General features: G+C 42.2%; 1 protein-coding gene across 1 annotated transcript in view; it reads right to left on the reverse strand.

Moving 5' to 3' along the window:
• Kat2b (lysine acetyltransferase 2B) overlaps window positions 1-25,885 on the reverse strand; it is a 101,377-nt gene that overhangs the window by 74,979 nt on the left and 513 nt on the right.

A 25,885-nucleotide genomic window follows, 5' to 3' on the forward strand; every position in this document is an offset into this window, starting at 1 on the left:
GAAAGTTCAGTAGTCTATTTTCAGAATATGGTATTTCTCCTTAATTGGGATGTAAGAGTCAATCATAGCCATTTTAACTGTAGCCCTTCCCTTTGCCTACCCAATTTTTAAAATTCACCAGTTGAGGTGTGTAATGCCAAGCTCCTCCTATCAGAGCAAGGGGCCATGCTGCATTCAGGATAAAAACAGGTAGCCTGCCCACCCAATCTGCACCTGTTTGTTTTCCAGGTACGGCAGATTGTCTTGGCAAGCTACTTTCAAGCACTGGTTACAGCACCCCAGTATTTCTTTCTTTTTTTTTTTTTTTTTTTTTTGCGGTGCTGGGGATCGAACCCAGGGCCTTGTGCATGCAGGCAAGCACTCTACCAACTGAGCTATCTCCCCAGCCCAGCACCCCAGTATTTCTAACAATGGGAAACTAAGATCCTTCTCTCGTGATACTTACATTGGGGTGGTGGAGGATAGGGCAAGAAAAATAAGTAAATGATAGTGTATTAGAAAATGATAGTGCTCAGTGGTGAAGTGTCCTTGGGTTCAATCCCTAGTACCAAAAAAAAAAAAAGATATCCAGTAAAAGATGAAACAGCCAACAAAGATAAAAGAGTATCTGGCTTGCTCAACAAAGAGCAAAGGCCAGGGAGGCTGGAGCGCTATAAGGTACAGAGTTGCAGATGGTGAGATAATGGGGTAGAAGGATTTCTGTGAGGCTGGCCTAGGCTTGGTTTCTGGATCTACCCTCTCCCTCTCAAACAGGATCCCCAAGGGCTTGAAATGGGGAAGGAAGGAGGACTGGAGAACATAAGGCAGGATGTCTCCAAACCCCCTTCCTTCCTTTGCTTTTTCCTTCAGTCACAGAGGTAAGCATCCCCACTTTCTTCTTTTCTTTGATAGTAGTCACTGAGATTTAAAAAAGAAGGGGAAAAAATTCCATTTCCTCTGGGACACTAATAAACATGACAAAATCATCCTATTTTCTTTTTATTAGGACTTCCAGACCAGAATCAACTATGCATTGTTTTACACAGGGAAGCAAACAGGATGAATACAGTCCCAAATTTATAAATCTCTCTGATACTTAGATGAAAAGCGCCACCAATACCTTAACCAAGGTCTTAAGAGAACACTGGATTCCCCTAGAATAATCACAAAGATGAACAAGTGAACTAGTCAAGGCTCATTCTAAGACTAAGGATTTCTGTTTTGGGGTTAGGGATCAGGTGGTAATAACCAAAAGTTCAAAACTCCAAGTAATCATGTAATTTGGGAGTTCCTTCCTCATTCACCTAGGTAACCACTTTAACTTATGACAAGCATAATGGATTTTTGCATCTGGGCACATTAGCAACCACAGTCTAAATCATTTTCCATGGAGGGTTATTTAAGGCAGGGAGTAAAACTGGCAGGAAATATGTATGGACCAGAATAAAATCAACCATAGCCAGCATTTGTAATTCCACTTACAGACGGAGGAAGAGAAGAATCCTTATCACACAACCACATTTAAGAATTCAAGGATACAGCCGAGTGCAAGGTGCAGTAACTCAAGGTATGCAATTCCAGCTACTTGGGAAACTGAGGCAGGAGGATGACAAGTTCCAGACCAGCCAGCAATTTAATGAGACACTGTTTCAGAATAAAAAATAAAAGGGCTGGGGATGAAGTTCAGTGGCAAAGCTTCCCTTAATGCCATCCCTAGTACCAAAGGGGGAAAAAAATTCAAGGGTCCCAAACTTTTCTCCCTATGAGGTTGTTTATAAAGGACCCCCTCCCTCACTGAAATTTAAATTAACAAGTAACAAGTTTTTAATTCTTGGAGAAGACAATACTGACTTTTAGAGATATAGATCATTACTTCATTATTGCAACAGACTTAGTGCAACCCGCCCAGAAAGAAAAATTTAAGCCCCTTCTTGTCTGAACACGACAGAGAGTAATAGTGTGATCATTGGGGGCTCCTAAATGGGTGAGTCACAAATCTCAAGACAGGGAGGTTAATAATAATAAAGTCTTCTATTTCCCGTCCTCAATATAAAAGTGAAATCCAAAATTTTAACCACGCTTATTTAAACTACTGTAACAGAATGCTTAATAAATTCTACCACATAATAAACACAGACGCTTAAAAATGGGAACTGAATTCCTGGGTTCCATTCCCAGAATTGAGCAGTGGGTGTTGGGGGGAAGGAGTTTCAACGGTGTCTTTTCTTGCGAAACTGGTTAATTTGCTTCCCCTACTGAGTCTTGGGACCTCCAGTAATTTTTAGTTGCTTTTTTTTTTTTTTTTTTGGCGGTGCTGGGATTGAACCCAGGCCAGGGCCTTATGCTTGCAAGGCAAGCACGCTACCAACTAAGCTACATCCCCAGCTCCCCTCCAGTAATTTTTACAAAATAAAATTTTATTTCTTTTATTCAGAATGACTGAGACTTTCTCCAAACAAAGAGAAAATTCCCTGAAAACAAAGGAGGTGAGGAGAGGGGAAAAACATGAGGCAAAAGACTGAGAACTCCCCAGTTGTGCTCTCCAGTGAGCTGCAGCCAGCAGTCCTTGCAAGTGTCAGACCAAATTAAGACACTAAAGTACAAAATACACACTGGAATTTAAGGACCTAGTGCAAAACAAAGAATACTAAAATATCTCATCAAGGAATCTTTCCAGGAGAGGCCCTAAGCAACTCAGTAAGACCCTGTCTCTAAAATAGAAAACAGGGCTAAGGATGTGGCTCAGTGGTTGTCCCCGAGTTCAATCCCCAATACCAAAAAAAAAAAAAATTCTTTCTGCCTAGTGTGGTCGTATACACCTATAAACCCAGCAACTTGGGAGGCTGAGGCAGGAAGATGGTAAGAAGTCTGGGCAACTTAGCAAGACCCTATCTCAAAGTAGAAAATAAAATTAAAATTAAAATAAATAGGGCTAGGAGATATAGCTCAATGCTAAAGCATCCCTGGGTTCAATCCCCAGTACTATGAAAAAAATTTAAAAACTAAGAATTCCTTTATGTTGATTATTTATTATATTTGAGTATTAGGTAAAAATAAAACATTAAAGTTAATCAAATTAAATTTGTAGTAGGTAGAATTAATCAAATTTTATTTGGATGTGTTCTCTTTTTTGTCGTTGTTGGTGGTGGTGGTAGTTGTGTTCTAGCCTAATTTGTGGTTTTGTTTTTGTTTTTTTGTTTTGCAGAGCTGGACATCAACCCAGGACCTCACAATGCTAGGCAAGTGCTCTGCCACTGAGTCACACCACAGTCCCTCCCACTTTTGTAAGGAACACGGGCAGTGGGTTGAAAAGCATCCCTCAGAGTTCATACATCTGTTACAGAAACACAGACAAACAGAGAAGAAAGCAAAGTAAAGACAGAAGCAGAGAGCAGTGACGCATCACCAGCCAGAGGATGCCAAGGATTTCCAAGAGAAGCCAGATGCTAGGAGGAGGCTAGGAAGGACCTTCCCCCAGAGCCTTCAGAAGGAGCATGGCACCGACGATACTTTGATGTCTGACTTCTGGCCTCCAAAACAGTGAACAAAGAAACTTTGTGGTATTAAGCTACCGATTTTATGGTAATTTGTTATGGTAGCCTAACAAGCTAATACATGGACCACGAGAAAATACAAAATTACATGTGACTCACATTATAATTCTATCGGCTATTACTGCACTAGCGTTTAAAAGGGAATCCACTCCCAAATCCCAAGTCTTCACTATGGGCCCTAACAATTCAGGCATACAATAGTTTCAATATCCCCATACCCCACTGAGATACCAGGATTTTTTTTTTTTTTTTTTTTTTTTTTTTGCAGGGGAGTAGGATACGAAAAGTACTTCCTACATATGCGCATGCACCTTGGACACCTAGCAACCTAAATATGCAAAATTTGTAATATTGATGGGACATATTACCCAACTTGCTAAAGAGGGTAAATAAGTCCTTTAAATGGGCTGGGGATATAGCTCAGTTGGTAGAGTGCTTGCCTTGCAAGCACAAGGCCCTGGGTTCAAATCCCCAGCATCACAAAAAAAAAAAAAAATAAGTCCTTTAAAAAAACATTCGATGCCATCCTCCTTGACTGCCAGCAAAGCGTTTTCTGCCCAGCGTTCTAGCTGCTGCTACCATGCCCTCCACCTTGGCCTCCATCTGCCCTCTCCCAGTGTTCCAGCTTGGCCACTGTTCTTTGAGATAAGAGGTCTTCCTTCAAAACACCTTTCCCATCTCTCTCCTTAATTAAGCACGACAGCTGCTGTCTCAGGGCACTCCCAAGGGGGTAAGTCTTGAGCTTTAACAAAGTACCAGCTGAAGGACAACCTTTTAGGGAGTGCGCTGCCAAGCCAATTACTGCAGCAGCTAGCAACCTGTGCACGAGGAGGAGAAGGCTGCCCGGATGACTTCATCTCCCCCAAGAGCAAGTCTGTGCAGATGGGGCACAACCCAGAAGGAAGAAAAGAACAGAGCACTCTTTTCCACAGGCTAGGAAGGAAAATGGTTTTGTCCCATAGGATCTGGGGTTAGAGGTCAAGAGAATGAAACAGACTTTGTTATAGTACATAGAAGCTATGATGGATGATAAGAAGGAAACAAAACTGGCCAAACAAGTGGTCACAACCCAGATTACAGACCATCAAGGGGACTCACAAGTGCACTCAGTGTTAAATGTATGAGACGAGTGTGAGGATATTTGGATGACATCCATAGGAACAGAAGATAGACAGCCAGGTTGTCCACCAGAATTCTGTCATACCTAAAATGTTGGTCATGATTGCTGGGAAGAAAAGTCACTGACAAGAATGTCACACAACAAAAACAGGCTGACAGGAAATTAATGGAGTAAAACTGTGACTCCAATATGTAGTAACACACTGAGAAAAGTATTCATATAAGTATTCTTATCGTACGTCTGTGGGAAAGGCATTAATTATTCCCACTATTTAGAGAAAACACAGAGGCTCTAGGTGATAAGAGACCTTCTTGAGATTATTTAGTCCACCCTGCAGAAGCACAGAGGGTGTACAGGCAGATAACTGACCCTATCTCTCAGTTCCAAGTTAAACAAAGTGCAGAATGTTTAAAAGTCAAGAATGAGGGCTGGAGTTGTAGCTTAGTGGTAGAACACTTATCTAGCACATGTGAGGCACTGGGTTCAATTCTCAGCACCACATATAAATAAATAAAAGGTCTATCGACAACTGACAAAGTATTTTTTTTTTTTTAAATCAAGATCCAAACCCATAATTTCACATACAGAAGGATAGCTATGATCAATAGGGGAAACTACACCAGGTACAATGGTACACACATATAATCCCAGCTACTCAGGAGGCGAAGGCTAAGGTATCACCAAGTTTAAGGCCAGCCTTAAACTCAAACTGCTTCAAAATTTAAAAATATAAAAAGGGCTGGGAATGTAGATCAGTGGTAGAGTACTTCCCTAGTTTGTGCAAGGCCCTGGGTTCAAGCCCCAGTACTAAAAAAATTTTAATTAAAAATAAATTTTTATTTTTAGATAAGGACTTACTATAAGTTCCCCAGGCTGGCCTTAAACTTATGATCCTCCTGCCTCAGCCTCCCCCAGTTACTGGGATTACACGCATTCGACACTACACCCAACCAAAAACAAGTTTCTCAAGGCTGAGGACATAGCTCAGTGGTAGAGTGCTAGCCTAGCATGCAAACAGTCCTGAGTTCAATTCCCAGTATCACAAAAAAAAAAAAAAAAAGAAAGAAAGAAAAAAGAAAAAGACAAAAGGCAGACAATAACAAATTGTTAAAGATGTGGAAAATGAGAATCTGTAAAACTGTTGGTGGAGGCATAGATGATGAAGCCACACAGGGAAACAGTTTAGAAGTTTCTTAAAAAGTTAAACATAGGACTGGGAATGTAGGCATTTGACGAGCAGGTGTGAGGTCCTAGGTTCAATCCTCAGTATTGGGAAAAAAAAAAAAAAACACAAGCAAATGAAATATAATAAAGAACCCCAAAATAAACATTCAAACATGTAGTCAGATGATTTTGACAAGGTGCCAAGATCATTCAAAGGGGACAGAAGAGTGTTTTCAACAGAGTACTGGGTAAAACTAGATAGCAATATGTAAAAAGAATGATCCATTAGGGCTGGGGATATAGCTCAGTTGGTAGACTGCTTGCCTAGCATGCACAAGGCCCTGGGTTCAATCCCCAGACAAACACACACACACACACACACACACACACACACACAAGAATGATCCATTAACTCAAAATGGATCAAACTCCTCAACCTAAGACTGCCAACTTCAAATCTCTTAGAAGAAAACACAGGGGAAAGCTTTATGTCATTGGATTTGACAAGAATGTCCTGGTTATGACACAAAATGCTGAAATGAAACAGATAATATGGAAATAATCAAAAATTTAAAACTGTGTGCATCAAAGGGCACAATCAACAGAGTGAAAAAGCAACCCACAGAACAGAAGAAAATATCTACAAATGACATATTTGCAAAGGAGTTAACATCCAGAGAATACAAAGAAGTCAACCGCAAAAACAAACAACCCAATTAAAACACAGGTGAAGGACCTGAATAGAAATTTCTCCAAAGATACACAAATGGCCAATAAACACATAAAAAGATGATCATCGATCATTATGGAAATCTAAATCTATGAGAGTCATGCAGTTATGGTGACACACACATATAATCCCAGCAACTCAAGAGGCTAAGGCAAGAGGACACTCTTGATTTCAATCATCCCCAGTATCACCAAAAAAAAGTTAATTTTCTAAGCTATGAACCAACAAGTCCACTCCCAGATGTCTACTCAAGAGAAATGAAAATATTCACCCAAAAGACTTGATACAGATATTAACATTATTTTCATAACTGCCAACAAGTAGGAAAAAGCTCAAACATCCATCAATTGCTTGATGCATGGACAAAAATGTTCTTTATCCATATAATGGAATATTATTTGGCAATAATAAAGAATGAAGTGCTAATACACACTACAACCTACATGAACCTCAATGCATTATACTCAGTGTAACAAGCCCATCAGAAAAGAACACTTACTGCAGGGCACAGTAGCACAGGCCTTAACTTCCAACTACTCAGAAGACTGAGCAGGAATATTATAAGTTCAAGGCCAGCCTGGGCAATTGCTGGAGACCCAGTCTCAAAATAAAAATGACAGGGGGATGTATCTTAATGGTAGAGTCCTTGTCTAGAATGGTTAAGGTTCAATTTCCAATACCATGTTCAAAAAAAGAAGAAAAAAAAAAAAAGACCATATATTATATAATAATTCATTTCTATGAATAGCCAGAAAATCATTTATATGAATAGTCAGAAAAGGCAAATTTATATAGACAGAAAGTAGAATAAAGTCATCTGGAGCTGGAGGAGGAACAGTGTCGACTACAAATGAACACAATGATCTTTTTGAGTTGATGGAAACCTAAAAGTAGCTTATGGTGATGATTTTACAACCTATCTTCCTAAAAAGTATGGAAGTGTACACTTAAAACCGGAGAATTTTATGATATTTAAATCATACAGACCTCAATAAAGTTGCTTTTAAAACACTAGAACTGCTAAGTTTTAGCTGATAAAGGAAGAAGACAATTTGGGGGAAAAATTCTGACTAAGGCACCTTCAGAGTAGTCCTTTCGGTTTTAGCTAAGACTCTGGAGAAAGTTGCAGAGAACCAGTCAAGGTCACCAAGCCCCTCTGACTCATTCTTTTAGGTAACATAAAGTTGGCACATTATAACACTGAACTAATCATGCCCATAAGTATCCGTGTCCACCATCTTCACTTTTTGATTATCTACTCTGTATCCTTGAACTGAGCCTTAACAAAAATGTATTCACATCTCTCCTTCTTTAACTATGATTTTAACCAAAGCAAGCTCAGAAGGGTGTGTCTTAAATTGAGTATGCTCAGGTAAGTGCCTGCCCACAATGGGCTTTCCTATTTGAATATGCATAGGTTTCCTTTCCTTGAGGAGGGCACTGCTTTGGAAATAACCCCAGGGCTCTCCTTACCTGCTGCAGGTAATAAATCTATCTCCATTCTTTTATCTTCAGGTTCTGCTATTTGGCTTTCCTTTCACCAAGATAAGTACACATTTGGCCACACAGGAACAAATTATCACTTCAAAGATGGGTTTTAGCCCACAGGAGGTGCATGTTTGTAATCCCAGTTACTGCAGAGGCTGACGCAGGAGCACCATAAATTCCAGGCCAACTAGGGCAATTTAGTGAGACCCAATCTCAAAATGGAAAATAGAAAGGGTTGGAGATGCAGCTCAGTGATATAATGACCCTCGATTCAGCTCCCAGTACCACACAAAGAAACAAAAGAAAAAAAGGTGTCAGGGGTTTTGCAAAGATTTCCCAAAATACATCCCAGAATTAGGGATTATTTTCTCTGCATAAACTAAGGAAACTTAAGAAGCTACAATGGGGGTAGCGGGTATACATGAAGGTCTTCTCATGCAAAACCCAGTCCTTTTCTGATCTAAAAAAGCAAAAGAAGCTAGTCTCCTGGTGGCTGCACCTCCATTGTCTGAATCTGTCTGGGCAAAGGAGAAATAGCAAATGACAGGAATAAGTGAGTCATTAAGTAGGTTGCCCTGTTTTTAACATTAGTGGAGAGTTCGAAACAATTACAACTTGCTAATTATAAAGACCAATATCTCTAGTGTTCATTTTGGCCTCCTATCAAAAGCCTTTGGCTTGCTGACATACGACTTTCTGGTCTTTTCATCATTCAAGACAAATGGGAATATTTGGCTTGAATTTATGAATAGTGAATCTTGTTCCCCTCCTGGAACTACAGTATAAAATATAAGATACAGTCTCAAAAGGGTAAGGGAGGGGAGAAAAAGCCCTTAGAAAAGAAATGGTTAAGAAGGAGTGAGGCTGGAAATGAGGACTGTGGTGAGTGGTTTAAATTTCATTTCCTACCTTGTGAACTGTTTGAATTTTCACCTTAACTGCTTACAAGTATATTATTATTATTGGGGGGCAGGTACTAGGGATTGAACTCAGGGGCACTCAACCACTGAGCCACATCCCCAGTCCTATTTTGTATTTTATTTAGAGACAGGGTCTCACTGATTTGCTTAGCACCTCGCTTTTGCTGAGGTTAGCTTTGCACTCATGATCCTTCTGCCTCAGCCTCCCCAGCCACTGGGATCACAGGCATGCCCCACTTTGCCCAGTTATCCCCAACCCTTTTTTAATTTTTTTATTCTGAGACAGGGTCTTGCTACACTGCTGACGCTAGTCTTGAACTTTCACTCCTCCTGCCTCAGTCTCCCCAGCAGCTGGGATTACAGGCACACACCACCACACCCAGCTCTACAAGTATTTTAAAAATGATTTTTTTCTTTTTTTTTTTTTTTTTTTTTTGCGGTGCTGGGGATTGAACTCAGGGCCTTAGTGCTTGCGAGGCGAGCACTCTACCAACTGAGCTATCTCCCCAACCCGAAAATGATCTTTTAATCCTATTTTAAAGCAACAATATTTTAAGTGAACTATATGTAGCTTCAATTGAAGCAAAAATCTTGCTTCAAGATTGGAAGTGAGTGATTAAAATAGTACTGATATGATTTGGAACAAGCTCAAACTTCAGCCTGCTCAGGAATTACCTGGAGGTCCGGTCCCAATGCAGATTCAGAGTCCCTTGGTCTGGGGTGGAACCTGAGATCCTGCATTTCTAAAAAGGTTTCTTGATGAGAACCTTACATCTTGGAGATGCAAAGATTTGAAAGGATACAGATGGTTTGATGGGTGCAACACCTCTCTCCCCCAGGTTTAATTTAAACCTTTCATATGCAAATGAAGTTTAAATGGCTACGTGAGCCTTTCTGAGATATACACTCATTTTTCTTCAGTGTGACAATCTGCGGTTCACATTGTTTTAGGTAGAGGGTCAGCAAACACCATAAAACTATGACTTAAAACTGAATTTTTAAAAATCTGGGGACTGGCAGAGCACTGATCAAGCATGAACCAAGCCCTGGTTCAATCCCAGTGCTGCAATAAATAAATAAGTAATCCAGGGACTTGTCTGGCACAGTGATGCACACCTACAGTCCCAGCAATTTGAGAAGCTGAGGCAGAAGGATCAAAAGTTAGAGGCTAGCCTGGGCAACTTGGTGAGACCTGGTCTCAAACTTTAAAAGTGAAAATGGCTGAGGATGTAGCACCGTGGTTGAGCAACCCTGGTTTCAATCTAGTAGCAGGCGAGAAAGCTGGGGGGACTTGTGGTCCTAGTGGAAAGAGCAAAGTATTTGAGAAAAGGGGTCCCCAGGAGAGCAATGTTGCCTGGACTTGAAATCAGAAACAGAACAGGAAGGAAGGAAAAAATCAACAGTGAGCTAATTCATTAGCATCTCTGAAGACCTTAATTAATAGTGCCATTTTGATCTGAAAAGTCACAGAGAACCACAAAAACAAATATAAGGAACATGTTCAACATCCAGGAGGGTAGAAATCATATAATGAGAAAATGACCCAGCCTTGGACATTCAAATGGTTCTCATTCATGCTCTCCTACCTGACCTTATTCCAATATCAAATCAAGAGAATATCTTTGTTACATCTGGAAGTTCTTTTGCCTGCGCTAAAGCTGAATAAGAAACTACCTTCCCTACGCTAAATAATTAGGTCTGGGCTGAGGTTATGGGCTCAATGGTAGAAGGCTTGCCTAGTGAGTGTGATGCGCTGGGTTTGATCTCCAGTATTGAAAGGGGGAAGAAAAAATAATAAAAAAAGACAAAGAAAAAGAAGTCTGGTAGAATCAAAGGCTCAGAACCCTCAGGCAACATCTCAGGAGTTGGAGTGATGCCAGTAGCTACCAAATGGCCTGGGAGTTGGCCAGATCCTTCATTACGTGGGAGTCAGCTCTCTAAGGCCAAACCCAAGCAAGCACCTCTCCTGGAAGGGCCTCGGGAGGTCCTGAGAGAAACCAGGGCCTAGAAACTGGTGCTCTCAGTTTATTTAACACACCATTCTCAGACTTTTTATCTTTGGAGATGCCAAAGCAGTCAGCTCAGTCTTCAACACAGTGGAAAGATTTATCAAACTGCTCTGTTGGCATCAAGCAGCTCAACCAGCTGACTGACAGAATGTTTCACTCCTCAGCCTGTTGTTTTGGCACCAAGTCAAATGGGATGAGCAAAATAATGCCTTACATGTTGCTTCCTAGGACAGCTCATATTCTCATGGTATCAGTCATTATCTGGGTTGATGACTCTCAAGTCCACCTAACCAGCCCAACCTGCAAAGCAGAACTTGCAGCCCACATTCCCAACAGCCTACTTCTGGCATCTCTGCCCAGAAAGTGTTACACCAAGATTTGCCCTCAACTCCAACATCCCCCTTTCAATCACCCTCTCTGTACCTCCTCCCTGGCATTACGCTTCCCCAGCTGCTGAAGCTCAACACAAGGGTATTCAATGCCTTTCCAAAAGCCATCGGATTCTTCCTTCTGAGTTTCAGATTTATACCTTCATTCTCACTGCCAGGGAGGGCCCTCCTTCAGGGTCTATCTGCCAATTTGAAGAAACACTTCCTTTCCTCTCCCAACATTCCCACTTCCAACCATCCATTTAACAACCACTCCCACCACTCTACTCAAAATGTCATTTAAGGGCTGGGGAGATAGCTCAGTTGGTAGAGTGCTTGCCTCTCAAGCACAAGGCCCCGAGTTCGATCCCCAGCACCGCCAAAAAAAAAAAAAAAAAAAAAAAAAAGTCATTTAATCAACAATGTGGAGCATTTGTGTTTTGATTCTTTTCAAGACAACTGCAGTCTAAGTCATCTTCTTTTCCCCTCCCAACAGTCCAATAGGAAAAGTAATTCAATGCTTAGTGAAGGGGTATGGCTTACCTGAGTTCACCCTTGCAAAAAAGCAAGGGGCCAAGACTAATATTTAGACTCCTGTCTAGCACTCTTAAAATATTGTGTGCTTCCTCCTTCATTAAGTGCAAAGACATTTTTTTTTTCTTTTTTGGTGTGTGTAGGGGGATGTTTTGGGGATTGAACCCAGGGGTGCTTTACAAATGGGCTAAATCCCCAGCCCTTTTCATTTATTTTGAGATAGGATCATGGTAAGTTGCTGAGGCTGGCCTTGAACTTGGAATCACCTGCCTTAGCCTGCAGAGTCACTGGAATTACACTGCACCCAGCCATTAGAAAGGACTCTTGATTCACACTCATCCCAAATCTGCTTTTCCTATGGTCTTCCTCACATTGGTAAATGGAACTACCATCCTTTCAGTTACTCTGCAATGCAAACCTCGAAGCTGGAGCTGACAGCACAGAACTGTAATCCCTGCTATTTAGGAAGCTGAAGCAGGAGGGTCACAAGTTCAAGCCCTGCCGAGGCAATTTAGCAAGCCACTCACTCAAAACTTCAAAACTTTAAAAAGGGCTGGGGCTGTAGCTCAGTGGTTGACTAGCAATGTGTGAGCCACTGAGTTCAAACCCCAGTACCAGAAGAAGAAAAAAAAAGAAAAAATTTCATCTATATTCAAACTATTGGAAACAGCCCTAATGTCCACTATAGGCAAAGAGATGAACAAACTGGGGTGCTTTTGCACAAAAGAATACTCCTCAGTAATAAAAAGAAAATTAACTGCTGATGCATGCAACAAGGATGAATTTAAACAATATCCACTAAATGAAAGAAGAGTATATATGTGCAAGTACCACATATAAGGAAACTAACCTACACTGACAATGATGAGATCCATGAGTTTTCTGAAGGAGAAGGGATGTGGCTCGGTGGTAGAGTGGCTGCCTGGCACCCATGACGCCCTGGGTTCGATCCCCAGAACAAGAGGGAGAAAAAGCTGAAGAGCAAGGAGCAGGAGGTAATTTTCTACTGTAACAGAAATGTTCTACGTCTCGATACATATTTATCAAGACTGATGATACTGAAGATCTGGATGTTTCACTGTGTGAAAATCATACTTCGGCAACCTGGTCTGCAGTTGCCTTCCCCACCTCCACGCCTACGCTCACCCCTCCGCCCTCCTCCATCCAGCCACACGGGCCTCCTGGCAACCCTTCAATATGCCAAGCCCTTTCTGGCCCCAGAGACTTTGCATTCCCCACCTGGCATCCTTGTCCCTCACGGTGTTGTCATCCAGGCCTCACTGTGTCCCCTCTGCAGAGAGGCCCTTCTGGGCACGTGTCTGAAGGAATTCCCCCAGCACTCCCATTTAATTCTCTGTTTTCATTCTCTGTGTGGCACTTACCACATTCTGTCATTTTGTTTATTGTCTGCTTCTGCTACCAGAAAGCAAACTCGGCAAGAGTAAGGGCCCATCTGTCACTGCATTCCCAGTGCCTAAATCAACGCCTGGTACACTGAATAACAATTTGCTGAAAGAACAGAAAAAGTTGATATCATCACCATTTCCAATTTACAGCTATGAAACCAGGGCCTCATAATGGTCGCACAGCCAGAACGAAGTTCTATGTTCTTTTTTTGAGGAAGGGGGTTACCGGGGATTTAACCCATAAGTACTTTACCACTGAGTCACATCCCCAACTCTTTTTTTTTTCTTTTCTTTCTTTTTTTTTTTTTTTTTAAGGATTTAACCTTTATTTTTTATGTGGTGCTGAGGATCAAACCCAGTACCTCACCAGTGCTAGGCAACCACTCTACCACTGAGCTACAACCCCAGTTCCCCAGCCCTTTTTATTATTTATTTTGAGACAGGGTCTCACTAAATTGCTTAGGCCTTCTTTAAGTTGCTGAGGCTGAACTTCAACTTGCAATCTTCCTGCCACAGGCTCCAGAGCACTGGGATTACAGGCATGTGTCACCACGCCCCACTCAAACCTATGTTCCAAACCACTCTGAAGTCTTCCTTCCCTTTGGTTTGCTTCTTAGCTTGGTTTTATTCTGTTCACTCCACCTGAGCTGGGCCTGTCTCTACACTTCCACCCATATCTAGCTTGTGATGGTTTCTGTCTCACAGATTTTATGCTTAGTTATTTAGTTTTTCTTTTCTTGCACATCTGTCTTCCCAGCAACACAAGGGGCTCCTTGTGGCTTTCATTTTCTTCTGCACATGTACCACAGAGCTGGACCCCGGCACCTAACCCAGATGTATGTGTTCCCTTGGAGGTGAGGTGACTCAGGTAGTCCTGTGGGTATGTGCAAATCCTCGGTTACATGACTCACTTTGTTATTTCAAAGTATGCTGACCTTGACTTCCTTGGCATTCTGCCATCCAGTTTCAACACTAACTTGTTAAAGCTGATGCAAATTAGCCCTGCCACCTTCAGTCACTACGATATTACTTGGTTCTTGTCCCTGTACTTCTGGAATCTGCTGCATACCACACAAGCTTCCCAGACGGCTACACAAGATGAGAGCATGCAGTGAATGAGGACTGATTAGGGAGGTGTGGAATTTAATAGATGCATCCCTACACATCTTGCCCTGAGGTCACTGAAGAAATTAAATGTCCTCCTGAGATTAGGTAGTGTACCATCCAAGTGGATCATTAGAGATATTATGCATACTTTTCCCAAAAATAATTAAATTCATCTCTTGATGTAAAACGGTAAGCCCAAACAGAAGAACAAATTAAAGAAAGTCTATTGTAGACTTTGGTTAAAATGAACAGAAAATAACAAAAAAATAAACAATAGTTAGAAAACACACTTTTATGCACAATTGACTTTTTTTTTTTCCTAGTTCGCTAATAAAATACAAACTTAGAATAAAGGATAGATAAAGCTGTCTATCCCTCTGGAGAGGGTCTGCATTATCCCTTGAATGTGCATGTCTTACTTAACCTTCTAAAACAACTCTCGGGCTGGGGATATGGCTCAGTTGGTAGAGTGCTTGCCTCATAAGCACAAGGCCCTGGGTTCAAATCCCCAGCACCGCAAAAAAAAAAAAAGGTTAAAACAACTCTCTCTGAAAATAGCCTGTATCCACCTTGAATGTATATCTGCTTTCCTAAATAAATCTGTATCTCTGGGGAAAGAAAAAAAAAAAAAAAAAAACATAGGATAAGAACTTTTCTCACTTTGTGGGTTTCAACTTGCGGGTCTCACAATACCTTTGTGTTAATTCTATTCTAATTTACAGAAGAGAAAACAGTGGTCACAGAAGTTCACATAATGCATACAGAGAAAGATTAAAATGTAGGCCTGACTTCTCTTCACTTGGTCTTACAGCAGAAATCCAGGCAGTCAGACAATTGTGGATGTCATCAGATCTTCATGAGCTACTGAGAACCACAGTTAGCTACGAGTGGATATGGTGCCAGCCCCAACTGGCAACTCCTCTGCTCTGGACGACACGGCCAGTTTCTAACCCTCTCTGAGCCTGTTTCCTCATCTTTAAGACACGGTTTCCTTTTCTCCAGTCTCACAAAGCCTCTGAATGTAAAATTAACCTTTTATTCAACGAATGCTAGGTACCTACTATGTGCAAAGTGTAGATCACCTAGAATATGAAGTAAAACCAAGATCCTACATTGTGGGAGGCTTCTATTGTCATAAGGGGAGGAGAAAAGAAATTATTTTAAAAGATGATTCCCAAGTATTGATCGATGCAGTAAAGGAAAATAAAACGATTACAGATTTATGGACAGGGTGCTGCTATTATGACAAAGGTGGGGGCTATGGCTTAGTGGAAGAGCACTTGCCTAACACCTGTGAGGCACTAGGTTCGATTCTCAACACCACATAAAACTAAATAAACATTTAGTGTCCATGTACAACTAAAAATATTTTTTAAAAAAGAAAAAAAGACAGAGGTGGGAGAGGGGAACAGGAGAGATTCTCTGAGAAGCTGGCATTTGAAAATAGACCAGAAAAAGGTGTGACAAGAAGACACAGAGGCACTCAGAGAAGAAAAACATGCAAAGCAGGTAACACAGACAAAAGCTGGTTCCAAATGATAAAGGATTCAATTCTATTTCAATTAAATCTAAGTGATAAATTGCCCTAAGAAGTTTGAAAAGAGCTGGGCATGCCTGAAATCCCAGTGACTTGGGAGACTGAGGCAGGATGACTGTAATTTCCAGGCCAGCCTGGGCAAGTTAGAGACCCTGCCTTAAAATGAAAAATAAAAAGAGCTGGAGATATTGCTTGATAGAGGTTCCCTGGGTTCAATCCCCAGTACTGAAAAACAGAAGTCTGAATAGGAACTACCTGAGCAGAAATCTTCTAAAGTGGCCTGTAGAAAGAAATGTTAAATAAATAAATAAATAAATGGCAATAGTTATAATATCCCATGCATATGCATGCCCTCAATTCAAAGATGAAAATTCCATTTGGTTAAATATATCAATTACAGAGAAGATTGATTTATAGGTGGATGAGCCACAGGAACTCTTAAATAAGCTCTTCTTCAATACTAGTTTTCTGGGATGTGGATGCTATCAAAAACACTGTGAGGAGCTGAACAATAATCTGTTTCTCACCACCATTCCTGGGGGTAAGGTGGCATTAAGTGGCCTTCCAGGTAGTTCTGGAGAATAAGGAAATGACTGTTCTCTTTCCAACATCTCCATCCACTAGGCCGACATCACAGAAGTGGTACTAGCCCTGGACCTCCATGTACTAGGTTCTGGCCAACCTTTTAAGAAAGATGCCATCATTCCTAACACATGGTTCCACATAACTTGCAGACTACAATGTGTAACAATCCTAGTCATCTTCCAGAACGAGGGCAGTGGTAGCAGGACTTCACATAATATTTACCATTTGGGGACTCACCAATACAGACTCCAGGGAGAAGGAACTGTGCAGGCTGGACATTCCACCAGCTATGACATCATCACCGCCTTCACCCACCTCCCATTCTTCTGCCTGGCTGTCATTCCATTCCTTATCTACATCTACTCGACGAACTACACACACTGATTTCTTGTCCACATTCCTGCCCATGTAGGTTCTTCCCAGCATACCTAAGTCCCAAATTCCCATCCTTTCTTTCAAAAGTTCAACTAAATTCCATTGTATTACATTGTCCACATCCGTGGACTCCATCTTCACAACAATTTTAACTTGTTTTTTAATTTGAAAACATGTGTCTCTGCAAACCACTGCCACACACAACATCATGGGTGCATCTCACAGGCATAAGGTGGAAAGAAACCAGACACAATGCATTCATACCATATGATTCCATTTATGTGACACGTAATAACAAACAAAACAAGTCAGAATAAGAGTTACCAGGGATAGGAAGGGGACACAAAGGAGCCCTCTGAGGTTCTGAAAATGTCATAAATATGGCTTTATCTGGCTGCCAGTTGTGCAGGTGTACCCATTTGTAAAAATTCCATGAGCTTATTAGCCTAGGACTTGAGTACTTTATTGTATGCATAATAAACTTAAAAGTTTTGTTTAAAATGACTTTCCTTTTGATGCTGCTATCCTAAATAGAGCTGTTTGGGAATCTCAAAAGCTTCAGGACAGTCAATTCTTTACCTTCCTGACACAATTGACACCTTTTGCAGCCTGAGTAGGTATCTCTTTCATCTTCCCTCAACAGTGAATCCTATTGGGCCAGCCCAGTGATCATTCCTGATTGTCAGCTTTAAAACAATCAAGGGCATGCATATGACTGTCCTGGGCTGGTACTACAAAATGCTTACTTTATTTACTTTATGGCCTGCACAGTATCAGTGGACTAGAAAAGCCTTTGAACATACTTCAACAGAAGGACAATAAACGTTTAAGAAGAGCAGAATGACTGAAGCAAATGAAATTCTCTCCGGAAACCATTAGGAACAAACCTCCACCCCATTAGGAGGTTTTGAAGGAGGAGGAAAAATGGAGCACTAGAAAGAGAATCTATGTGGGTCAGTGCTCTCCTGAGCAAACACTGAAGCCTAAGGAAGTCACTAACCTCTCTGGGTGTCAGTTCCCTGTTAGTAAAATGAACCGTCTTACCTTCCTCTTACCCCAGGTAGAAGAATCAAATGACCTGAGATATAACACTTTGGCAAAACATGAACTGCTGATACCAATGGAACACTTTTAAAAATAAAAGATGTTTGTGGAATGCTCAGGTTCCAAGAACTTTCATATATGTGAGACTATTTAATCTTCAAAATAGTTGATGAAGGTTGTTCCTTGACTCCAACTTCGCCAAGGAAAGTGGAATAAGGCAGTTAAGTGACTGCCCAAGGTGCCCAGCGTGGGAAGCAGGGGCGTTGGCAGAAGGATTCCCTGCAATTCTCCACCAGGTTCTTCTGACCGTTTGAATTAGACGACCATAGCAAAAAGGCACAGAGTTCCAAGAGCAGGGAAGTTGAAGCCTTTCTCTCAGGAGAAACCAACTGAATCAGAATCCACAGAGCACTGGAAATCCAAATTTTACCAGCACTGCAGTGAGTGTTCAGATCTTTCTCCAAGAAGCAAATATGAAGACTCTTCCAAGACCACTCACTTAAAAGTGTGCGCCTTTCCAGGCATGGTGGTGCACAGCTATAATCCCAGAAGAGGCAGGAGGATCACAAGTTCAAAAATCAGCCTCAGCAACTTAGCAAGAGCCTGTCTCAAAAAAAATTTTTTTTTTTTTTTTGTACCAGGGATTGAACTCAGTGGCAGCACTGAGTCACATCCCCAGCCCTATTTTCTATTTTATTTAGAGACAGGGTCTCACTGAGTTGCTTAGTGCCTCACTTTTGCTGAGGCTAGCTTTGAACTCATGGTCCTCCTGCCTCAACCTCCCAAGCTGCTGGGATTACAAGTGTGCACCATAGCGCCTGGCTCAAAAGAATTTTTTCAAAAGGGCTGGAGATGTAGCTCAGTGGTTAGAGTACTCCTGAGTTCAGTGAAGAAGGAGAAGAGGGTGGGAGGAAGGAATGAAGGAAGGAAGAAGTCCTATGACAGGTCAGACTATTGATTTACTTGAATTACATCTGGCCAATGTAAACAGGCAACTGAGTTTAAATCTGCCAGGTACTTCTAAAAACAAACAAAAAACCTTAAATGGTACTACATCACAAATTGCAATTTGCAAGCACTCACTTCCTAAAATGTAACAGTCCTCAGCAGATTCTGTTCTGCCATGCCCTGTAAACTAATTTCTCAGGTACATAAAACTACAAACTGCAACCTGAAAGCTTTTCAGGCTTGAATTTCAATCTTCCTTGAAAATTTACAAGAAGATACAATTAATTATAGCTATCTTTCTCTCAGGCCTCCCGATCCCCTATCCTTACCTCCCCACTCCTACCAGGAATTAAACCAGGAATTGAACCCAGGGGCATGCTACCATTGAACTACATCCCCCCTTTTTTTTCTTAAATTGTAGATGGACACAATACCTTTATTTTATTTATTTTTATGTCATGCTGAGGATTGAATCCAATGCCTCACACATGCTAATAAGCAAGTGTTCTACCATTGAGCTACAACTCAAGCACCTCCGACCATTTTTTATTTTGAGTCAGGGTCTTGCTACATTGCCCAGGCTGGCCTCAAACTTGCCATCCTCCTGCCTCAGCCTCCACGCACTCCAGATATTTTTGCTTTATTTGCAGTATCTTCCCCACATTATGAGGGCTGTCACATTAGCAATTCTTTTCATAATAGTTTATATCTCAGGCTTTTTGTATCGTGCCTGTTCAATGAAACATTTTTCTGTGCATGCTGGGCTCTATGATACTTAGAGTCTTTTAGAGAAGTCACAGCATGAAATAATTGTATGCCATAGATTTATGTAACCACACACTGATCTTTTAAAACAACATTTTATCTACCTTACTCTGTTTTGTATCTTGCTGTAACAATACTAGCTATTTGAAGAGTCTCCAAAAAGATATTTTTAATTTGCTTTCTATTTGCAAACCAACAATCAACTGATAGAATATATTACCTTAAAAAGCTGGAAGAGGCTAGAATGTAACTCAGTGGTAGAGTGCCTCATCCCCAGCACCGGAAAGAGAAAAGAAAGAAAGAGGGATAAAGTCGGTCAGTCACAGAAGGGGGAAGGAAGGCTAAGGCAGGAGGATCACAAGTTCAAAGCCAGCCTCTGCACACTGGCGAGGCCCGAAGCAACTTAGCAAGACCCTGTCTCAAAATAAAAAATAAAAAGAGCTAGGGATGTGGCTTAGTGGTTAATAGCCCCTGGGTTCAATCCCTAGTACCAAAAATAAGGGGGACGGGGGGAGTAGAGAAAGAGGAAGGAGGGGTGAGGGGAGCAAGAAAAGAAAGGAAAGGGGAAATGTTGACAGGAGGATAATTTTAGGGCAAACAGAGGAGTTTTAATACTGGACTGGGTGCTGGCATGGAGGCTCATACCCATAATTTTAGCTACTCAGGAGGCTGAGGCTCAAGGATCACAAGTTCAAGGCTACTATGGACCTCTGCCTTCACTCTGCCTATTCTATAGTCCACATTACTTTTTTAGATTTTTAAAATCCCTTTACTGGGATTGAACCCAGGCAAGCACTCTATCACTGAGCTACATCCCAGCCTAAATCATTATTTTTTAAGTGAAGACTAATTTTATAGTTCCGTGCCCCTGTAACTCTCTAAGTGTGTGGTCCTCAACCCAATATCTAAGCAAGCAGGTTCTCCACAAATGCTTGGTGACCACCGACTGATATATAGTAAGTAAGGCACCAAGCAGTTCAGTTCAGTCACCATGAACCCAGCATCTTTATGTTCTGGGAACTTTGGAAGCCTTGTTCTTTGCTAACTTCGAGGCTGAAGGTATGGTCACCACTTTAAAGATGCAGTAATACAGGCTACCAGAAAAAGTAAGTGACTTGTGTCCTACATCATGCCAAGTGGCAGAACAGGGATTCAAGACTGAGTCCCGTGTTTTCTCAACTTCCCAGTTAACAGTGCCCCGCTCCTGTGAGCCACTGTTAAGGCTCACTAGGGACTAGACACTGCAATGCCTAGAACGGCCTTCTTTATTTACTTATTTTATTTTATTTTTTGGTACCAGGGATTGAACTCAGAGGTCCAGAGGCACTTAACCACTGGGTCACATCCCCAGCCCTCTGTATTTTTTATTTTGAGATAGGGTCTCAATAAATTGCTTAGGACCTTACTAAATGGCTGAGACTGGCCTTGAACTTGTGATCCTCCTGCCACAGCCTCCCAAATCGCTGGGATTATAGGTGTGTGCCATTGCATCCAGCTCTGGACAGCCCTCTTTTAAATTCTCAGTTATGTCATGAGAGGGACAGTATCATTCCTACTTCACAGATGAGAAAATGCTGGTTGAGGTAAAGTCCATGTCCAAGGTCACACTGCTGGGTATACTAAAATTTAAACTAAGATTGGTCTGAACTAATTCTAAACCCATATTTTTAGCTATATACCCAGTTGCCTCCCCCCTGTATGAATGCCCTATTCCTTTAGGAAAGGTCAATCAATGGGTTTGTTTTTAAGTTAATAGGTAATTTACATTTAATTCAAGGAGATTTGGATTTGGGCTTCTCATACATTCACCTGAACTTTCTTTAAATTTTTTGTTTTGTTTTGTTTGTTAGTGGGGATTGAACCCAGAGGTGCTTTACTACTTAGCCAAATCCACAGTCCCATTTTTTTTTATCTTTGAGACAGGATCTCCTTAAACTGCTTAGGCCCTCCCTAAGTTATTAAGGCTGGCTTCAAACTTGTGATCCTCCTGCCTCAACCTCCTGAGTCACTGGCTCGCCTTGCCCAGTGAGGTTTCTTCTATCACATTAAAAACATAATTCCAAACTATACCTGTAATCCCAGAGATGGGAGGCTGAGATAGGAAGACTGCAAGTTTGAGGTCAGCCTGGACAACTTGGCAAGACCCAGTCTCCAAAAAAAAAAAAAAAAAAAAAAAGCTGGCGATATAGCTCAGTAGTAAAGTGGCCCTGGGTTCAATCCTCTGTAATAATAATAATAATAATAGGTTGGATAGGTAGCTTAGTGGTACAGTGTGCCTGGGTTCAATCCCCAGTACAAAAAAAAAAAAAAAAAAAAGTCCCACCAACACCTGTGGGATACCTAGAATTACCCTACATGAAAAATCTCCTTCAACCAATTGTCATCAAGTAGTCACACTAAGATTCCACAACATCTATTCCTAATAGCTAAGCATTTCCTCCATTTTCTCTTCTCTAGTACAGTCACTTGGTCAATAACCACATCACATAGAATCTATTCAGAGATTCTAAACACATATCAAATAATCAGACTTAATTACAAATCACAATAAAACCAGCAGGAAGAAAGAGTACAGAGCAGTCTGGGTAATTTCTAATGGAAAGGCTGACCAGGGGGGTAAAAGGAAGACAAGGAATCTGAGATCCGCAGAAGAGATGGGAGTTAACTCTGGTTTGGATTTGGGGGTTTGGTTGTTGTTGTTGTTTTGATGGAGACTGAACCCCCAGGGGCTCTGCAAAAGCTAAGCACAGTGCTCTATCACCGAGTCACACTCCTAACCCCAGGAGTTCACTTTAAAGTGAGGTGAGAAGAGTTTGCAGCACCGGTGAATGATGTGCAAAGGCCCTGAAGTAGGGAACCATGCACCCCAGGCCCTGAGAAAGGCCAGGGAGAGCAGGGGCCATGCAGGGCCTTGTGAACCCCAGGAAACAACCTCAAGGATCTGAAGTAGGGACACGACATGGTCAGACCTGCATTTTTTTTTTTTTTTATTGTAAACAAATGGGATACATGTTGTTTCTCTGTGTGTACATGGCGTAAAGGCATACCATTTGTGTAATCATAAATTTACATAGGGTAATGTTGTTTGATTCATTCTGTTATTTTTTCCCTTCCCCCCCCACCCCTCCCACCCCTCTTTTCCCTCTATACAGTCCTTCCTTCCTCCATTCTTGCCCCCCTCCCTAACAAGACCTGCATTTTTATTATCATTTGGTTGTGTCACACACAAGCAAAAATGACCCTCTGAAGCAACCTTTGCCAGGACACAGTTCAAAGAACTCTACCCTGGATCCTGCAAAACAAGTTTGTTTTTTTTTTTTCATTTCTTTCTTTTTTGTCCCCCCTCCCCCTCTTTCTGGGGCGTGGCATTCCACCCGGGCCATGCACTAGCACCTTTCTTTTTTGTTTTGTCTGTGAAGTTTAAAGGGATATCTTGGATTAGGTCTGGTGCTTGTTTTCCTTTCAATAACCCCCAGTAAATTATATCTCTTTCCAGATCCCACCTCTGACCTCTCTTTCCAAATTGCCAAAGGGCTCTGGCAAATTGTATAGCAGTCTGTCATTTGGGGCTTGCTTATGGCAAGTGCATTACAAGCTGGGAAAGAACCACGGATTCTATACTCTCCCAGACTCATCATACCCAATCAAGCCCAGTTTAAAAAAAAAAAAAAAGAGTTGAGAACGTTGGCATGCACCTGTAATCCCAGCAAGTCCAGAGGTAGGAGGATCACAAGTTCAAGACCAGGCTGGACAACTCAGTAGGACTGTCTAAAAATAAATTGTAAAAGAGGTGGAGTGTAGCTCCACGGATGGTAGAGCATCCCGGGGCTCAATACCCAGTACCATAAAAAAAAAAAAAAATCTGAGATGTTACTCCTCAAATTAAGAGTCTCGAATTCCTCAGCAACCACTTGGTCACACACAGCCCTCCCAAACCAGTGGCTCCTGGCAATGGAGGCCTGGCTTGGGTTGGCCCAGCTCCAAGCTGACAGATCTGCTTTCAGTTTCTTCACTTCAAGAAGCTTTACCCCACCCACCCTGCACTGCCAAGAGTCCTCAGCAGCAAATGATACTTTGTCCAGGAAGTCATTCCTACCCTACCCTTGCCTCCAATGCATGAGCTGTCCTGCTCAGGTTCCTTACACCACTTAAGAAAGTTTTTCTAAACTTCATTGTAATCGGTCCACTGTCTTCCTCCCTAGGACTCCAGCACATGCATCTACCCAAGCGTGTGTGTGCACGTCAGTTAACTCCAAACAGATCCTGATTGTCATAGGTCCACCACATCAAGCAAAGGCCTAGCACCCAATTGAGACCCCTCAAAATATTTGCTGAATAAATCAGCTAATAAAAATTGACACATTCAATTTCCCAGTAGCAGAGAGGCCGTTAATTAGAGAGGTTTTCCCTTCTGAGTTCAGCTGAGAATGTGAACAGGAAATGCAAGTCAAAAACTTTAGAAGAGATGCTTCATCTGATTCATGGAAATCTTAATACATGAGAGGTGTGTGAATGCGTGTGCCTCTTGCCTGCCTCAATGAAGGTCATGTATGTGCATTGTTTTAGATACAACCAAAACTTCAGGAAAGTTCTCAGACATTAAGACAACAGCAGGCAGCAGGAAGAAGAGGTGCAGGTGATAGGAAAGTAAAAAATAAAGCCAGGACAGAAACACTGAGCTGACTCAGTTCTTACTCTAACCCACTGCGCTCATCAAGTAATTGAACTCACTAGATTCTATGCACAGTTCTTCCTTCTGCCTGTTACACTTAAGGTTCTCTTTTCATTAATCTAATGCCCTTCATTACCAACTCCTCGTCTTCCACCTTCCTTGACAAGCATACTCCCCACTTGAGTTTTTTTGCAATCCTTCTTCAGAAATAACATTTATTTCAGTTCCCAATTTCTCAGCTGAATTCAAAAGGAACTAGAATATACAGTCCAGGTATGAATAAGGGTCTTACTCCACAGAAGGCAATCAGTGAAGTGGCACAGTTTCACTTGGAAGTTTGTTAGAAATGCAGATTCTCAGCCCCACCCCAGACTTACCGATTCAAAGTCAGCATTCTGACCAGCTTCCCAGCTGATTCTCATGCATATTAGTTTGAAAAGCCCCGGGCTAGATCCTCTATTCACTCAACAAATGTTAACTGAGCAAAGATAGGACACACAGTAAATGGTCAACATCAACATTAGGCAACACTGTGGAAAAAGGGTAAGCACCGGCATTCCGCTACCATTAAGAGTTCCAGTAAACACCAGAAGCATCACCACCAGGGAGGCGTTCTAGCAGGACTAAAAATCGGCACACCAAAATTCCTAAGTGCCTCTGCAGCACGGTTTTGGGAATCTGGAATCTAGGAACTTGACCCTGTTTGCAGCAGGCGGGAAGAATACATGGGAGGTGTATGAGTGTGTCTCTTCCCTGCCTCAGCCACAGGCCGCAGGAGCTGACAAGGCCAAGTCCCCGCCCCCCTCAGCTGTCACCCTGTCAAAACAAAGCCGCTGCTGACAGCGCAGGGACAGTCCACCCCGCGGCCTCAGGCAATCCTCCCATCACAAGAGCAAAGCCCCCACATCTGGACCTGCAGCTGGGGGCCACAGGGTGCCTAGAACTGGCATGAAGAAGGGATGGCAAAAAATGTGTCCTCAAACTGAGCAGTAGCGCCCGCCGCGCGGGGCTGTCACCTTGCCAAATCCTGTTTACACCTCGAGCAGCTGGGACGGCGCTTTAACTAAACAAGTAATAATACAATAATGACAGGGCTGTCACCACACGCCGAGGCCTCCAGGCGCCACAGGACCCTCGCCTCGGGCTATGCCCACCTACCCACCAGCACTTTCCTCCCTTTCGCTTTCCCAAAGCGCCAGAAGTCCAAGACCTTCTCCGCCCTCACTCTTTGAACCCAGTTCCTGCCAGTAAGAGTAAGGCAAGAGGTCGAGCGTAAAGGGGACCGTTCAGATCCCCCAAAAGATTTTATTCCAGCCTTGGTTAGTCCGCCACACCGAACACGGCTCCACTCCCATGAAAGTGGCTCCGGCGAGCTCCTACAAAGCAACAAAGCCCCAGGATAGCTCGGGAACTCGGACCCCGAGGCTACCCTTTCCAAGGGGGTGAAATGAAGGTCCTTCTGTCTTGGTGAATCCCCTTCTTCCAACCCAACAAGACTCTTATCCGAGAAGCAGCTAATTGCGCGCGGGCGACAGCAGCACTTCCGCGGTGCAGCGGCCCCAGGCGGGAGGCGGGAGACT

This window comes from Sciurus carolinensis, chromosome 17, assembly GCF_902686445.1.
Source record: "Sciurus carolinensis chromosome 17, mSciCar1.2, whole genome shotgun sequence".
NCBI classification, from domain to species: domain Eukaryota; kingdom Metazoa; phylum Chordata; class Mammalia; order Rodentia; family Sciuridae; genus Sciurus; species Sciurus carolinensis.